Here is a 15120-nt window from a genome sequence, read left to right on the forward strand (position 1 = left end):
AACAGTTGCGCGAGAAACGTGATACAGCCAAGGTGCCCGCGTCGGATGCGGTGATAGACAAGCCACGAGTGGCGGAGGCAGCGTCCGGTGCAGGTAAGTGGCCATTGCCGATCGCAAGGGATGAGTCAACACCCTCTCGTAGAGAAAAGTTGGGGCAACATGTTCCTTTGGCAATAAAGGAAAAGATTTGGGCGGGGGAATACGTAAACATTTTCTCCTTGCTCGTTGATCATTATGAGGTGGAAACTGTTAAGGGCCAAAAGGATCTGATGCACCCAAGTGTTTGGCGCGCAAAGATGGCCGCCTTTAAAGTGAATGAGAATATTGGTAACTGGGGTAATGCTTGGGGAATTTTTACGTCAATTTTGGGGGAACGTAGGCCTGAATTGCTCCCTGAATTTCCAGTATATCAGTCACGGATTATGGGGTACTCGACATCGCACCAAGGTAACCAATGGTTCTGTTATGACAACCTTTTCAGGAAAGCGATGGAGCATAACAAAAGTTTAACCTGGGACTGTTACGATTCTTTGACATGGAATAAAATGAACGAGTCGGGGATGTTGAAAGTGCCGTTGGTGGGGAGTTCTGTTGGTGAGTCCTCCCGCCAAAATGGGGGGACGCCCTTTCGGTCGGGTACGGGTACAGACGATTATCCGAGACCCGCCGGAATTACAGGGAAGAGGGGTTTCTGTTTCAATTCCAACAGAAGTAAATGTACTAGGCCCCCGGGATCTTGTAAATTCAAACACGAATGTAGTGGTTGTGGGGCACCCCATCCTGAGTCCTCGTGCAGAGCCAAATCGGGTGAAAATGGGGGTAGAGGAGGCGCCAAACAGGTCTAATATAGTCCGAGGGGCGCCTTTACCAACCCCGATTGATACCCTGGCAATGATTCCCTGGCTCAGCGAATACCCGGATCGTACTTCCGCTGGGGTGCTACGGAACGGTTTTTCATACGGTTTCCGCATCCCGGTGGGGGACTTTCAGGGTATCGGGACGTGCAAAAACCAACTTTCCGTCTTGCAGCATACGACTGTAGTACAGGATAAGATCCGGAAAGAGGTTACCCGAGGTCGGGTTGCCGGCCCGTTTAGTGTTCCCCCGGTACAGAATTTTGTTTGTTCTCCTTTAGGGGTGGTCCCCAAGAAGGACCCAGGTGAGTTTCGATTGATTCACAATTTATCAGCGCCTCATGGCCTTTCTGTAAACGACGCAATTGATCCAGAGATATGTTCGGTGCGGTACGCATCATTCGATGAGGCCGTAGCCATTTTGAATCGCCTGGGGCCCGGGACGCTGATGGCGAAATCAGATATCGAGTCAGCGTTCCGTTTGCTCCCGGTATACCCGGAAGACCAACGTCTTTTGGGATTCATGTTTCAAGGTTCGTATTACATGGACAGGTGTATGCCGATGGGGTGCTCTATATCTTGTGCATATTTCGAGAAATTCAGTAGTTTTCTACAATGGGTTTACACGAAGAAAACGGGTTTTCGGAATGTGATGCATTACCTCGATGACTTTCTGTTCCTTGGGGCCGCTGGGGATGATGAATGTGCCCGGGCCTTGACTGAATTTTGTGTTTTAATGAATCAATTTGGCGTGCCATTGGCACCAGGTAAAACGGTGGGTCCCACGACTTGCCTCGAGTTTCTCGGGATCGAGTTGGACTCTAGTGAGGGTTGTTTTCGTTTACCAGCTGCCAAAGTGTCGAAATTCAGGGCAGCCCTGCAAATGTGTATTATTGCATCTAAAGTTACGCTGCATCAATTGCAGCAATTGGTGGGGAAGTTGAATTTTGCCCTAAGGGTGATCCCGATGGCCCGCCCCTTCTCCCGTTCAATTGCCCAGGCGATGGCTGGCCTAAGAGAGGGGCATCATCGCACGAGATTATCGGCCGAGGTCCGCCAAGACATGCGTATTTGGTTAGCATTTTTGGCGGATTTCAATGGTCGAGTCGTCTGGAACAAACCGGCCTTGTCCTCTGAAGAGCTTGGTCTATGGACAGATTCAGCGGGAAGCATGGGTTTCGGCGCCATCTTCGGCACAAAATGGTCGGCACAAAGGTGGCCAACATGGTGGCATGAAGAGGGGCTGACGAGCAATATTGCTTTCCTTGAACTGTTTCCCATTTTGGTGGCCCTCAGAACCTGGCCCGATGGATTCAAAAATCACTCTGTCATATTTTGGTCTGACAATATGACCGTTGTAGAATGCATCAATAGTCAGGCAGCACGTTGCAAAATGATTTTAAGGCTGCTTAAAGAAATTGTCTTACTGTGTATGCAACTGAACGTGGTATTCAGAGCAAAACATGTCCCAGGGGTGATGAATCAGGCTGCTGATGCACTGTCTCGTTTTCAAATGCAGGCTTTCTTGGGTTTCCTTCCCTCAGCGGACCCAGAGCCAGCACCCTTTCCCGAAGCTCTCTGGTCTCTCGGTGCCCCGAACTTCGTTACCTCGTGGGAGAGAGTCTAGCACCAAGGACGAGGAAGGCATACGAAGGGGCGTTTCGGGCTTATTTAGCCTTTTTGGGGACTGAGAGAGGGGGGCTTTGGGGGCATGAGGATTGGGTAGTACATTTTCTGATGTCCTTGCGTAAGGCTGGGAAGTCGGTGGCTACAGCCCAGAGGCATCGTGCTGCCATTTCCTTTGTTGCCAGGGCGCATAATATCCAGGACCCGACAGCGTCTTTTGTGGTACAGAAAGCGCTGCGTGGGTGGCAACGCCTTGAGGGTCGCAAAGTAGATGAGAGGCGCCCGATAGGTCTGGATAGGTTGTCCCAGTTGCTGGCCACACTCCCCGCCACATGCTCGTCTCAGTTCGAGGCCTGTTTGTTCCGAGCTGCTTTTACGCTTGCATTTCACGGGGCAATGAGGATAAGTGAGCTGGTAGCAAGGAACAAGCGGGATGTGGTGGGGGGTTTGTGCCGGGAACACGTTCAGATCAGGGGTGAGACGATGACTGTATCCTTTGTCAAGTCAAAAACCGATCAAGGTGGGGTGGGTGACTGCATAGTCATTCGCAGGATTTCAGGGTCTCCCATGTGTCCGGTGAAGTGTTTAGAAGATTACCTAGCACAAAGGGTGGCATCATGGGGGGGGACATTGTTGAGACACGCGGACGCCACCCCACTGACGAAGTTTCAGTTTCAGCGGGTGCTCGCGATGTCAATTACCGCAGCGGGCTTGGACCCGGGTGAGTTTGGGACCCATTCCTTTCGGATAGGGGCTGCCACTGAAGCTACAGCCAGGGGTCTTAATGTGGAACAAGTAAAACGAGTGGGGCGTTGGTCCTCCAATTGTTATAAGAGGTATGTGCGGTTGCACATGTTGTGAAGCTGTAATAATGTACTCACGCTTCTTGTCTTTTGTTTGGTTTTCAGTTACGCAAGCCTTCGAGGCGGGGCGGACTATGCAGTCGACCCAACTCCAGGCCAGCGGTCAGACATCACCGGCTGTGAGAAAGGAGGTGTGGGTCGTGGGCCACTCATACGTGAGGCGTGCCGCTGACGTATTCGAAGCAGGTGACATGATTCACGTGGCTGGGGAATACGGGTACAGAATGTCCTTCTACGGAAGGGGCGGTCTCTGTATTGACCAGTTTCAGGCATTCTTTGAGGGTTTGTTAGGGCGGACGAGGTCACCGCCGTCTATAGTCATAGTACATTTAGGGGGCAATGATTTGGTCACCACCGGTAGACGACTTCTCCTGGAGGCAATGCTTTCCACTGTAAGTTGGTTGGCGAGGAAAGTTCCGGGGTGCATAATTGCGTGGTCTCATATGATCCCACGAAAAGTGTGGCGGGGGGCTGTTTCGATCCCTGCTTTGAACCATTCTGTTCGAAAACTTAATAACAAAGTGAGTAGGTTGTTTCGTTCCAGGACATTGCATTCTATCTCGCACGGTTGTATTAATGATGACAGTATGTATCTAGGGGATGGTGTGCATTTGTCCCGGGTGGGAAATGAGTTACTCATAGGGGACTTCTTAGCATGGTTAAAAACGTTGGAACATGACCTTTAGCTAGGAGTTTTGTGGGGGGCCCGGATAGCCGGTCAACTATCCGGGCCTGTGGCGGTAAGGTCATGATCGGTGAGCACTAATTAGTAGATCCCTATGAGTGGGCGTCACCCAACACGGATGGGAGCGCTCGGGAGAGGTGGCCATTGGCCCCTCAATGGGGAGGCGGTCCCTTCTAAGGATGGGTCGCCGGAAGTAAAGGAAAGGCGGTCAAGGCCCCTTCCTTTGTAGGAGGGGTTACAGCCCCCTCCTGGGGAATTTCCCGGGGCCAGTGACATCTGCGACGGCAGATGCGGTAAGTAGTGTGGGGTTGGGATAAGGTCTACGGTACCTTCTAGATACCTCACACGAGTATTCGAACGACCTTTAACTGGCGTCGAGTCTTTAGGTGCCCCCGTCAAGTCAAGGGAAATTGGTAATAGTTGCACTTGAGGTATGCCTCCGTGCTGTCGCCCAGCCCAAGTGGGAGGGGTAAGTCTGGTTAGGGATCTTGACACCGGTTATGATCTTGCCGTTGGCCCTTAAACGTTAGGTTGTACAATTTCAATATGTCAAGAAATGTCTTGTAGGATGCTAGTTCGGCTAGGAGAACCTCTGTATTAGAGAATCTGTTAAGGTTAGCCAAACATCGTAATATGGTAATGAAATTGTACATAACATGAAACGTTTAATGTTTTAATTTTGTTTTAATAAATACGGCCGGGATGGTCACTCCATCCCACTTCCAAAAACTTCAAGAACTGTTTCCGGTTTCCCTCCTTTTGGGGATTGATTGTGTTGAGAGGGGGTGGCGGGTATCTCGGCCATATGGAAAGGGGCGACCAACTCGGTCCCCCCGAACGTATGGCCGAGTGCCTCGATCCCCCCGGGAAGCCATTTTTGGGCGGGAGGCGCGCCTCAGCTGGTATGCCCGAAGCGGCGTAGCTGGGGCGCGCTCGTTCCCGCCCTAGAGTGGGCTGGCCTAGACACCGACGCAGCCAGCCACGCCCTCGGGGCAGGCAGGGGCGGGTATACGCCCGCCCTGAAGACGGATAAAAAGGGACGCAAGACCAGAAGACATACTCTTGTTCTTGTGCTCTGAAGCTGCACCTCCTCGCTGCACGTGAGCTCGGGACAGAACGAAGAGCCAATTTTGACCCACCCACCAGCCCCTGAAGACAGCCAGTTGTGTATAATAAAGTTGATTAGTTTTTGCTTCGGTTTTCGTATACAGGTTGTAGTGCCATGTTGATGAGTTAATAAAGAATGGTTGTTTTGAGTATGTTTTCCATTAAAGATATTCAGTGTAATGTTGAATTTTTAATGCATGCTCTTTCGGTCATAGTGGCCAATGTATTCGTAGGTTAATTTGCACTGTCGTATTTATTTTGGTAGGCGGTAAGGTCATGATCGGTGAGCACTAATTAGTAGATCCCTATGAGTGGGCGTCACCCAACACGGATGGGAGCGCTCGGGAGAGGTGGCCATTGGCCCCTCAATGGGGAGGCGGTCCCTTCTAAGGATGGATCGCCGGAAGTAAAGGAAAGGCGGTCAAGGCCCCTTCCTTTGTAGGAGGGGTTACAGCCCCCTCCTGGGGAATTTCCCGGGGCCAGTGACATCTGCGACGGCAGATGCGGTAAGTAGTGTGGGGTTGGGATAAGGTCTACGGTACCTTCTAGATACCTCACACGAGTATTCGAACGACCTTTAACTGGCGTCGAGTCTTTAGGTGCCCCCGTCAAGTCAAGGGAAATTGGTAATAGTTGCACTTGAGGTACGCCTCCGTGCTGTCGCCCAGCCCAAGTGGGAGGGGTAAGTCTGGTTAGGGATCTTGACACCGGTTATGATCTTGCCGTTGGCCCTTAAACGTTAGGTTGTACAATTTCAATATGTCAAGAAATGTCTTGTAGGATGCTAGTTCGGCTAGGAGAACCTCTGTATTAGAGAATCTGTTAAGGTTAGCCAAACATCGTAATATGGTAATGAAATTGTACATAACATGAAACGTTTAATGTTTTAATTTTGTTTTAATAAATACGGCCGGGATGGTCACTCCATCCCACTTCCAAAAACTTCAAGAACTGTTTCCGGTTTCCCTCCTTTTGGGGATTGATTGTGTTGAGAGGGGGTGGCGGGTATCTCGGCCATATAGATGGGTGTTTTCAAATGGGGAAAATTACTATAAAAGATTTAACAAATGATGAGTTCCTAGCAGCTCAAAAAAGAGTATCTGTATACTTTGAAAGGAAGTAGCATCATATGATAAAATTAGTTTAAGGAAGGGTTATTGCTATGTGTATGCAGCAAAGTACAACAAACTAGTCAGACGGGACAAAGTACAATAAAATATTTAGATAATTCAGAAATACAGTTTGGAAAAGTGTTGAAATGTATCCAGGTCAACGACATAAATAGAAAAACTCACAACTTGGCACTATTAAATCCAATGCCTTGTGTAAACACATATTCCAGTGACTGCAATGTCCATCAAGTTAACCCAAGTTGGAACAAGATAATAGCAGTATATATTTCGGAAATAGTAGGAAGTTGCTGCTTTGTTTGTACCACAAAATTGTCATTTGTATGTGAATTCCCAAATCACTATGAGAGAGATTAGTGGATGCTGTTGTATTAGCCAAAAATCTACATGCCCAGATCTTTAAAAGGTACCATATGTTTCGGCAGATTTGAAAAACTGATATGGGGGTTAGCAAACTTCACCCTGGAATTACTAGGAAATGATACACTATCCTCTGTGATCGGAAATGATACACATCACTTTAAACTGCAACCCTCTCCCCCACTGTAAACTGGTAATTGCCAGGGCACCCGTAAGGATATGTTTACTTTTATGTGTTTACTTTTTATGTGTTTACTTTTACCAAATGTTTTTAGAAGTACATTTTAAGTACATTTTAAATGTTGTGTAAAAGCTAGATTTTAACACCATAGGAATTCACACTGTTGTGCTATTATCAAATGTACTTAAGAAAATTATATTAAATTCAACCATATAGTTTTCCAAGAGTTTTCAATGATAAATGAATGGGCTTCTGTCATTGATTGTGGATATTGTTTATTGTCTTACCGATACCCCTTATACTTTTACTTGTTATCTTTGGACTGTTGAAAATAAACCAAAAAGTCAACCGAGTATTGGAATACTTTGACCATTAATTCAAACAAATATATTATTGAGGAATGTAAGATCCTCCCACCTATGCATGTGTAATTGGGAAATATCTACTAGTGTACCTGTTTATTTGTTAATATTGTGATTATTAGCCTAGCCATACCTTTTCGGTTTAGCAATTGACCCAAAATGCTTTGGACATAACTTTTTATAGAATCTGCAGCTATGGGTAAGTGCAGTAGTATTCAAATTGTATGTATTCAGTAAAAGTTCTGCATTGTAAATGAAGACTATACGGTTAGCAAAGAAGTATTTGCTTAGTATTCAGTTAGTGTTCAAGAATAATTACTCACATATCAGTAGTCTTCATGCACTAGCCTTCACAAAAAGAATACTACAGAATACTAAAATTGGCATAAAATAGTCTTCGAATGCTATAAAACCACAGGTTAACCACTAAATGTAGTATTCCACTTCGGTAAGTGACCACTGCACTCGCTCGGAGTCGCTCAGCAAAGAAGAACTGATGTGGATGCCTGTTTGTTTCTCAGGGAACAGTGAAATGCATGCGATAAGGAATGCACTCACGGGGTGGCTGCTTTTGCTCCGGGGATCTAGCTAGTGTGGGATTTGTCAGGAGCGCAGAGAAGGAATAAAAGGTAGTCAGAGGACATAATAACAGCACACTGGGCCCATGACACTTTGGCAGCAATAAACATTAAAGCAAGGGTGTAGCTTTATTTTGTTTTCTGATCGATGCTTAAGATGCTTAAATAAAGTTCCACCAAAGCGGATGAACACAATACTTTGCTGATGGGAAACTGATAAGAGAAATACGCATGGAAGAACAGGGGAAAAAACAACTACAACCAATAGAAAAAAGGAAAAGTAAAGTGACAAGTACATGGACCAATAAGAAGTGAGGGTGGGATGCAGTCGCGGTCGGCAGTGGGATGACCTGCAGAGCAGTGATGTGGGGAGGGGGAGGGGCAGGGTGGGGAGTGGTAATGTATTGAATACGGAGTTTTACAGGTAAGTAAACATATAAATAAATAAAACGAATTTAGTTGCACGCACTTCATCGCATTTGGTGATGCAGTGCACGCAATCAAATGTGTTTTATTTATTTATATGTTTACTTACCTGTAAAACTCTGTAATCCATACATTACCTCCCCCCACCCTGCCCCTCCCCCTCCCCACGTCACCGCCCTACAGGTCATCCCACTGTCGACCGCGGCTGGTGGGATGTAAGTCCCTTTTAAGATATATTTAATACAATAGATTTCACCGCTGTGCAGGTGAAAACTAACAAGGGGGAGTTCACTAGGACATAATTCATATGACATTCCTGTGGTGATGACCATGTAGTCACCGCATCAGGAAGGATATCACTGTCATCTCTCTCAATAAGGTGGTGGAATGCAGATGACGACAGATCGGACTCTGGTCATTTGTTAACAGAAGGCCCATTTCAGAAGCATCACAAAGATGCAGAACAAAACAATCAACAGCTTGCACAGAAAATTTCATCAACATCTGATACAGTAAAAGCTTGAGCAGCACACGAATACAGGAGAGAATAATTCAGACACTGCCTCCAGTTTCTCAGACAACAGTACATTGAGAAAGTATGAAAAGATAAAAAAAATAACAACTTACCTGCTTTGCCACCTCTGAGGCACTCCTCTCCTCAGCTTCTTCTCCTGGCTCCCGCCTGCACCGGAAGCACCCAGGCTTCCGGGCCCTGCCAGCCAATCACAATGCTGCAGGAGCAGTATCATGATTGGTCTGGGCGGCCTGTTTCACTGCTCAGGCAGTGCATGGGGAGGTTGGGCATGTTCTCCAAGGGGCTGTACGACTCAGCCCAATTTAAGACCATGTCAACTACGCATGACTGTTTGGTCTAGAGGGCCGTTCAAAGCCTCATACACATGTAGGGAGGGAGTGCAAACCACTTCTGCTCCCTCTAGAGCGAGCCAGCCCCACTTGTAGTCGCAAAGGAAAATAAAATTATAATAATTTCTTGTTATTAGATTTTTAGGGCTCGCCTGAGCCAGCGCCCACCGTGTCAAGCAAGACATTTAGTAAGCCGGTTTTGAAAGTGCTACCCAGAGGCAGCCGGCCACCAGCTTGCTGTTACGCGCACAAGCGCAACGCAGCTGCCAGCTTTCAGCGCCCGAGGCGCCATCTGGACCCTGATTACTTTCACTTTTGACGCTCACGTGTTTGCCGTCGTGCGTGGGCACCCCTGCTTTCACTTTTGCCGTTTCAGCGCCCGATACCCCATCTGGACCCTGATTACTTTCACTCTTGCCACTTGCGTATTGGCGATCACGCGCGTGCACACCCCTTCTTTCACTTTTGTCATCTTGTTCTCTTCAGTGTCCGCTGTATATTTTCACTTGCGATTTTCTCATCTTCATCTCTCTTATATATTTTTTTCTCTGTGGTTGCTGTTTCACTAAATTTCATTCTTGCCATTTTCATACCCTTTTCTCTTTTATTTTCCGTCCTCCAGTTTGCGAATATTTATTTTTTCCACCTTTTATGCACATATACCATTCTCTGCTCATTCAGTCCCTTGTTCCTAGGTCTATAACCAATTTTACCCCTCTCTTCCTAACCCCTATCTTTTCTTCCTTCTCTGGCTTCTATTGTATCCCCCATCTTTTAAGAAACAAAGGCGCAGGAAATGATTGTACCACTTACAGAAAGAAAAGCAGGGGAGGGCAATTTGTGTCTACTCTTGGCCTCTTTGATTAAACACAGCTCTTTCCTGCTCTGCTTCAGGGGCACACTCTCTGGCCTCGTTTGAAAGCGGTCCGCCATTCTAATCAGCAGCCTGTCCTAATTATCGTGCGTCAGGCATACACTTGCGCGCGCCTCATTACAGGAGTCGCAATGCTACATGTCCAGCCACATGTCTTCATCGGCGTGTGCCACCACCAAGCCATGGAACTAGGGGCGCTGCAGCTCATCTCCCTTCGGCGTAGAAACCAAACCGGGTAAACAGGACATCTCGATTTGTTGTTTTTGGAAGCGCCGCCCCCCGCCGCAATCCTCCAGAGCACAACGCTGCTCCCTTTCACTGCGCTGTTGGTGGGTTCGAGATGTGGAGTGCGTGGCTTTAGGGCACCAGGATACCATGCCCACTCGCCCCACCTGCGGCACTCTGTCCCGACTGAGGTCCGGTCCTGAGGCGTCTGCACCACAAAACTACATACGCACTGGCGGGCGCCTTGCGTTGCCGCCATTCCACCAGTCAGTCACTAAGAGGACGCGGGCGCCATTTTCCGCGCATGGCCAATCCGGATCATTGTGGGAGCTGGAATCAGAGCAATCCTTAGAATTTGGCCCATCGGTCCCACAGCGTGTTCTACCGACGTCAGCCTACCCCCGGCGCTTCGGATTGGTGGGAGTTCGATGCTGAACCCGATTGCGCCGCTGCCTTTTATTCGCCATACTACTGCTACACTGTGTAATTACAGGTGCATCTGGGAGTGCGTGGGTGGGTGATACCTCAGGTGGTCCCGTGGTCTCGGCTGTGTGTTGCCCCCACCTGTTCCCATCATGGGGAGAAATGACGCCAAACAAACCAAGATCTCGTTTGACAATTCCAGACCTGCCAAGCCTAAAGACACACAGGGAGTGGATGGGGGTGTGGCTGGAGGCCCGGAGGGTGGCACCAACCGCGAGGAAGACCTCAGAACCTTGATGTTGGATTTGCACTCTAGTTTACGTAATATAGACATGAAGCTGGACGCACTCACTACCCAGATGGACCAGGTCAGAAAGCAGGTCTCCACCCACGAAACTAGGCTAGATGGTCTTGAGAACAGACATACCGAGGGCGTGGAGTTCCAACACGATACGAAAGAACAACTCCTTCAAATGGACAGGCTGCTTATGATTATAAGGGCGAAGAATGATGATTTGGAGGCGCGTTCACGAAGGAACAACCTCCGAATCACTGGAATTACGGAGACGACCAACACTGGAAAGATGGAGGTCTATGGGTCAGATGTAGGTGAAATAGATTTACAGATTTTTAATTACCGAATTTTACCGATTCGGTATTTAAAAATCAGTAAATCTATGGGGTGGACATGTAGGTATTCCAGATGTGCTGGAATACCGATTCGGATGATTTCGGTATTTACCGATTCAGTAAATACCGAATCGGTAATGCCCATTCATTCCTATGGGCTTTGAAGCCCATAGGAATGAATGGGCATTACCGATTCGGTATTTACCGAATCGGTAAATACCGATTTTCACAAGGGTGCAGGGGGTGTCACTTTAACACCCTCTGGCACCCCCAAAACAGGCTTGGGTGCCATGTGGCAGGCATACATGCCCTAAGGGCAGGTCTTCCTGTCACATGGCATAGGTGTGCATGCACACATGTGCATGCACACCGGAATCGGTATTTTACCATCAAATTGGATTTGATGGTAAAATACCGATTCGGTAAGGCCTCTGGGACTCTGAAGAGTCCCACCTACATCTGGGTGGCTCAGATTCGGTAAATTTACCAATTTTTTATTTTACCGAATCGGTAGAATTACCGAATCGGTAATTTTACCGATTCGGTAAAATAATGCCCCCTACATACCTATCACCTATTTACCGATCGGTAACGGCCGAAAATACCGATTTTCGGCCATTACCGACCGACCTACATCTGGCCCTATGTCACTAATCTGCTTCACGCACTGTTCGACCCGAACCTCTCCCCGGTCTTTGTGGTGGAGCGTGCCCATAGGGCACTGGGCCAGAAACCGCCAGTTGGTGGTACGCCTAGGCCTATCCTGGCGAAACTCCTGAACTATCAGGACGGGGACTTGATTCTGAAGCTGGCACGCGAGAAAGGTCAAATAACTCACGACGGTAATAAACTTTCATTCTACCCGGATTTTATGCCTTTGGTGCAAGCGGCGAGGAAAGAGTTCATACCTGCCAAACGACTATTGCTACAAGCACAAATTCCCTATGTGCTCCTATATCCTTCCAAACTAAAGGTCACACACCAAGGGTCGGAGCACTTCTTCACGGACGCCAAATCCGCCCTTAAATTTGCAAAACATATTTGTGGCACCAAGAAGAAAGCTACTCGTGGGCGCCAGGACGGAGATCAGCTAAGGGATAATGATTAAGACTCTCTGCTGTCTCACTTATGTGCATTGCTAAATTTGACTATAGTGGTTCAATTGAGTTTTTGTCTGTGCACGCTGATATGCCCCTGGGTGGTCATGTGCTCTATCGGGTGTGGGGATGGTATCCCTGGTCATGATGTCTTGCTGCTCAAGGGTCAGATTCAAGTTACTCACTACAGTAGGATGCATACTATAGGGAGCTGACGGAAGCTACTGGAGCTGCCAACTTTCACCCCATGGCCACCCTGTGCAAACAGGGGTGTATGCCTGGGGATCCTTGCCCGCCTGGGGTTTTTCCCAATGTTTGGGTGTTTGCAGGGAATATTGCTCAACCTGTTTGGGGGGTTGGAGTGGGTTAGGTTGGAGAGGTTTGGTTGGGGTTTGTTGTGGCATCAGTCATTGTGCCAGATGATCTGGCTTAATATGTATCACGGGTCATCTGTTTCTTTACAGGGCGACTGCTATGAGGGTTTGTCGGGGAAAACATGGGAGCGTCTAGAGATGTTGTTAGAATACTAACTTGGAACATACATGGGTTGAATGACAATAGAAAGGCTAGATTGATGCATGCACAGTTACTGAGACATAAGATAGATATATGTTTCTTACAGGAAACCCATCTTAATTCCTCGCCTTCATCCAGACTCAAACACGGTAGATGGGGGTCTGTTTATTCTGCTATTTACTCTAACTATGCGAGGGGAGTTGCGATCCTAGTGCGCCATGGGTTGGATTGGAGGGAATGCTCAGAGAACATCGACCCAGAGGGAAGATATATACTTGTTCATGGGAGATTGTACAACAGATCTGTGGTGCTGGTTAACGTGTATGGTCCAAACTCAGATGTGCCTGAGTTTTTCAGAAAGGTTTGGGCGCACATTGTTCAGTTTGATTGTCCTACTGTTATCTGGGGGGAGGGGGGACTTCAATGTGGTGCTAAACAACGAATTGGACAGGAAGGGCTCGTCTAGACAGTTGCACCCTCTTGCTCGCCAAGCTCTTACAGACATCATGACGGAGGGCCACCTGACCGACATTTGGAGACTTAGACACCCGAAGGATAGGGAGGGCAACTGTATATCTGGCCACCACGCTGCCTGGTCTAGACTAGATTTTTGGCTAATATCCCGGAGGTGGCCGCCTGGGCTGTGGATGTTCGACATCATGCCCGATCACTGTCAGACCATGCGCCGTGCCTTCTCGAACTGACCGACACGTGCTTTTAGTTGGGGACTTCCTCCCCACGCCTTTTTGAATGATGCCTTCAAAGAAGACATTAGGAATGACATCTCAGAATACTTCTCCCTGAACTCTGGTTCTGTATCCACTGAGTCCGCATTATGGGAGGCTTTCAAGGTGGTTATTCGGGGGCATTGCATTGCTAGGCAGGCTGGCGTTCTAAAAGCTATCAGAGGTACACTGAGCACCTTGGAGGGGCAATTGATAGTTCTTGACCACGTATTCTGCACTGAACCTAGCCCTGCAATCGCAGTCGAGATAAAAGAGAAGCTGCTGGCCTTTGATGAGGAGGCGCAGCGTGAATTTAAATTCTTAGGCAAACAGGCTGAGGCCCGTCGATACGGAGAGGGTGACAGACCGAGCCGCACTCTGGCAGGCCTACTTAAAAAATCACCCGCAGCCCAGTTTATCCACACTATTCAGCAGCCCGACGGCACTACCGTCACAGGTAAGGGTGAGATACTGCAGGAATTGAAATCTTTCTATTCCCACCTCTACACTACCGCCCAGCCCGAGATCTCAGCGCACTTTAACGACTTCCTGGACTCCATAGCGCTGGTGTGGTTCAACGTCACACATCGCAAGTATATGGACATTCCTGTTACGGTTGAAGATATTAAGAAAACAATTCAGAGTCTCCCGCTCAACAAGGCCCCTGGGCCAGACGGCCTCACCACTGCTTTTTACAAGGCATACTCGGAAGAACTGGCACAGCGATTACATGCAGTCTATGCGGAGTCTCTGGAAGTGGGCATTTTGCCGGCATCTATGAGAGAGGCTCTTATTATGACGCTTCTGAAGCCGGACAAAGACGAGACATCGCTGGACTCCTATAGACCCTTATCTTTAACAAATGTAGACAACAAAATATATGCCAAAATCGCGGCCGACCGGCTCCAGCCCCTCCTTCCGATAGTGGCGCTGCCGGATCAGTCGGGCTTTATACCTGGTAGATCTACTGCGCATAACCTGCGGACACTTTTTTCGGTACAGCATTATCTTCACCCTATGGTGCAGGCCGCCTCCGTATTCCTGGACGCCACAAAGGCGTTTGATACCCTAGAGTGGCCGTATCTGTTCCGCATTTTGGAGCGTATGGGCTTCAGTCCTATTTTCCTTGCCCAGATAAAACTTCTGTACACTAGCCCGCTGGCTCGGGTCCGAGCCATTTTAAGTTACTCGTGGCATGAGACAGGGCTGTCCCCTATCCCCCCTACTGTTCGCTATCGCGATGGAACCACTTGCAGCCCGTATTAGACAGCACCACATGGCAAGAGGGATTGGCTTCAGTTCTCGCAGTTTGTTGATATCCATTTATGCTGACGACGTGACACTCTATGTACTTAACCCTTTGATCAATCTGGACCCCCTGCTGCGAGAATTCGTTAAATTTGGTGGATTGTCTGGCATAGCTATAAATTGGGCGAAGTCGGTTGTGTTCCCTCTGACTGACGGCACCCCTGAGGTGCGGTCCGAGTTTCCATTGCACTGGTCAGCTGATGAGATCAAGTATTTAGGGGTCTGGTTTAGCCGCAGTCTGCAGGGTATCTGGTCCCTAAACTTCGGGCGTGCTATCGACTGGCTA

General features: G+C 48.3%; 1 pseudogene; it reads left to right on the forward strand.

Moving 5' to 3' along the window:
* Nucleotides 1-14792, forward strand: part of LOC147689076 (uncharacterized) — a 53722-nt pseudogene extending 38930 nt beyond the window's left edge.
* The last annotated feature ends 328 nt before the right edge of the window (nucleotides 14793-15120 follow it).

The sequence above is a fragment of the Lissotriton vulgaris genome, chromosome 10, assembly GCF_964263255.1.
Source record: "Lissotriton vulgaris chromosome 10, aLisVul1.2, whole genome shotgun sequence".
In the NCBI taxonomy this organism is placed as follows: domain Eukaryota; kingdom Metazoa; phylum Chordata; class Amphibia; order Caudata; family Salamandridae; genus Lissotriton; species Lissotriton vulgaris.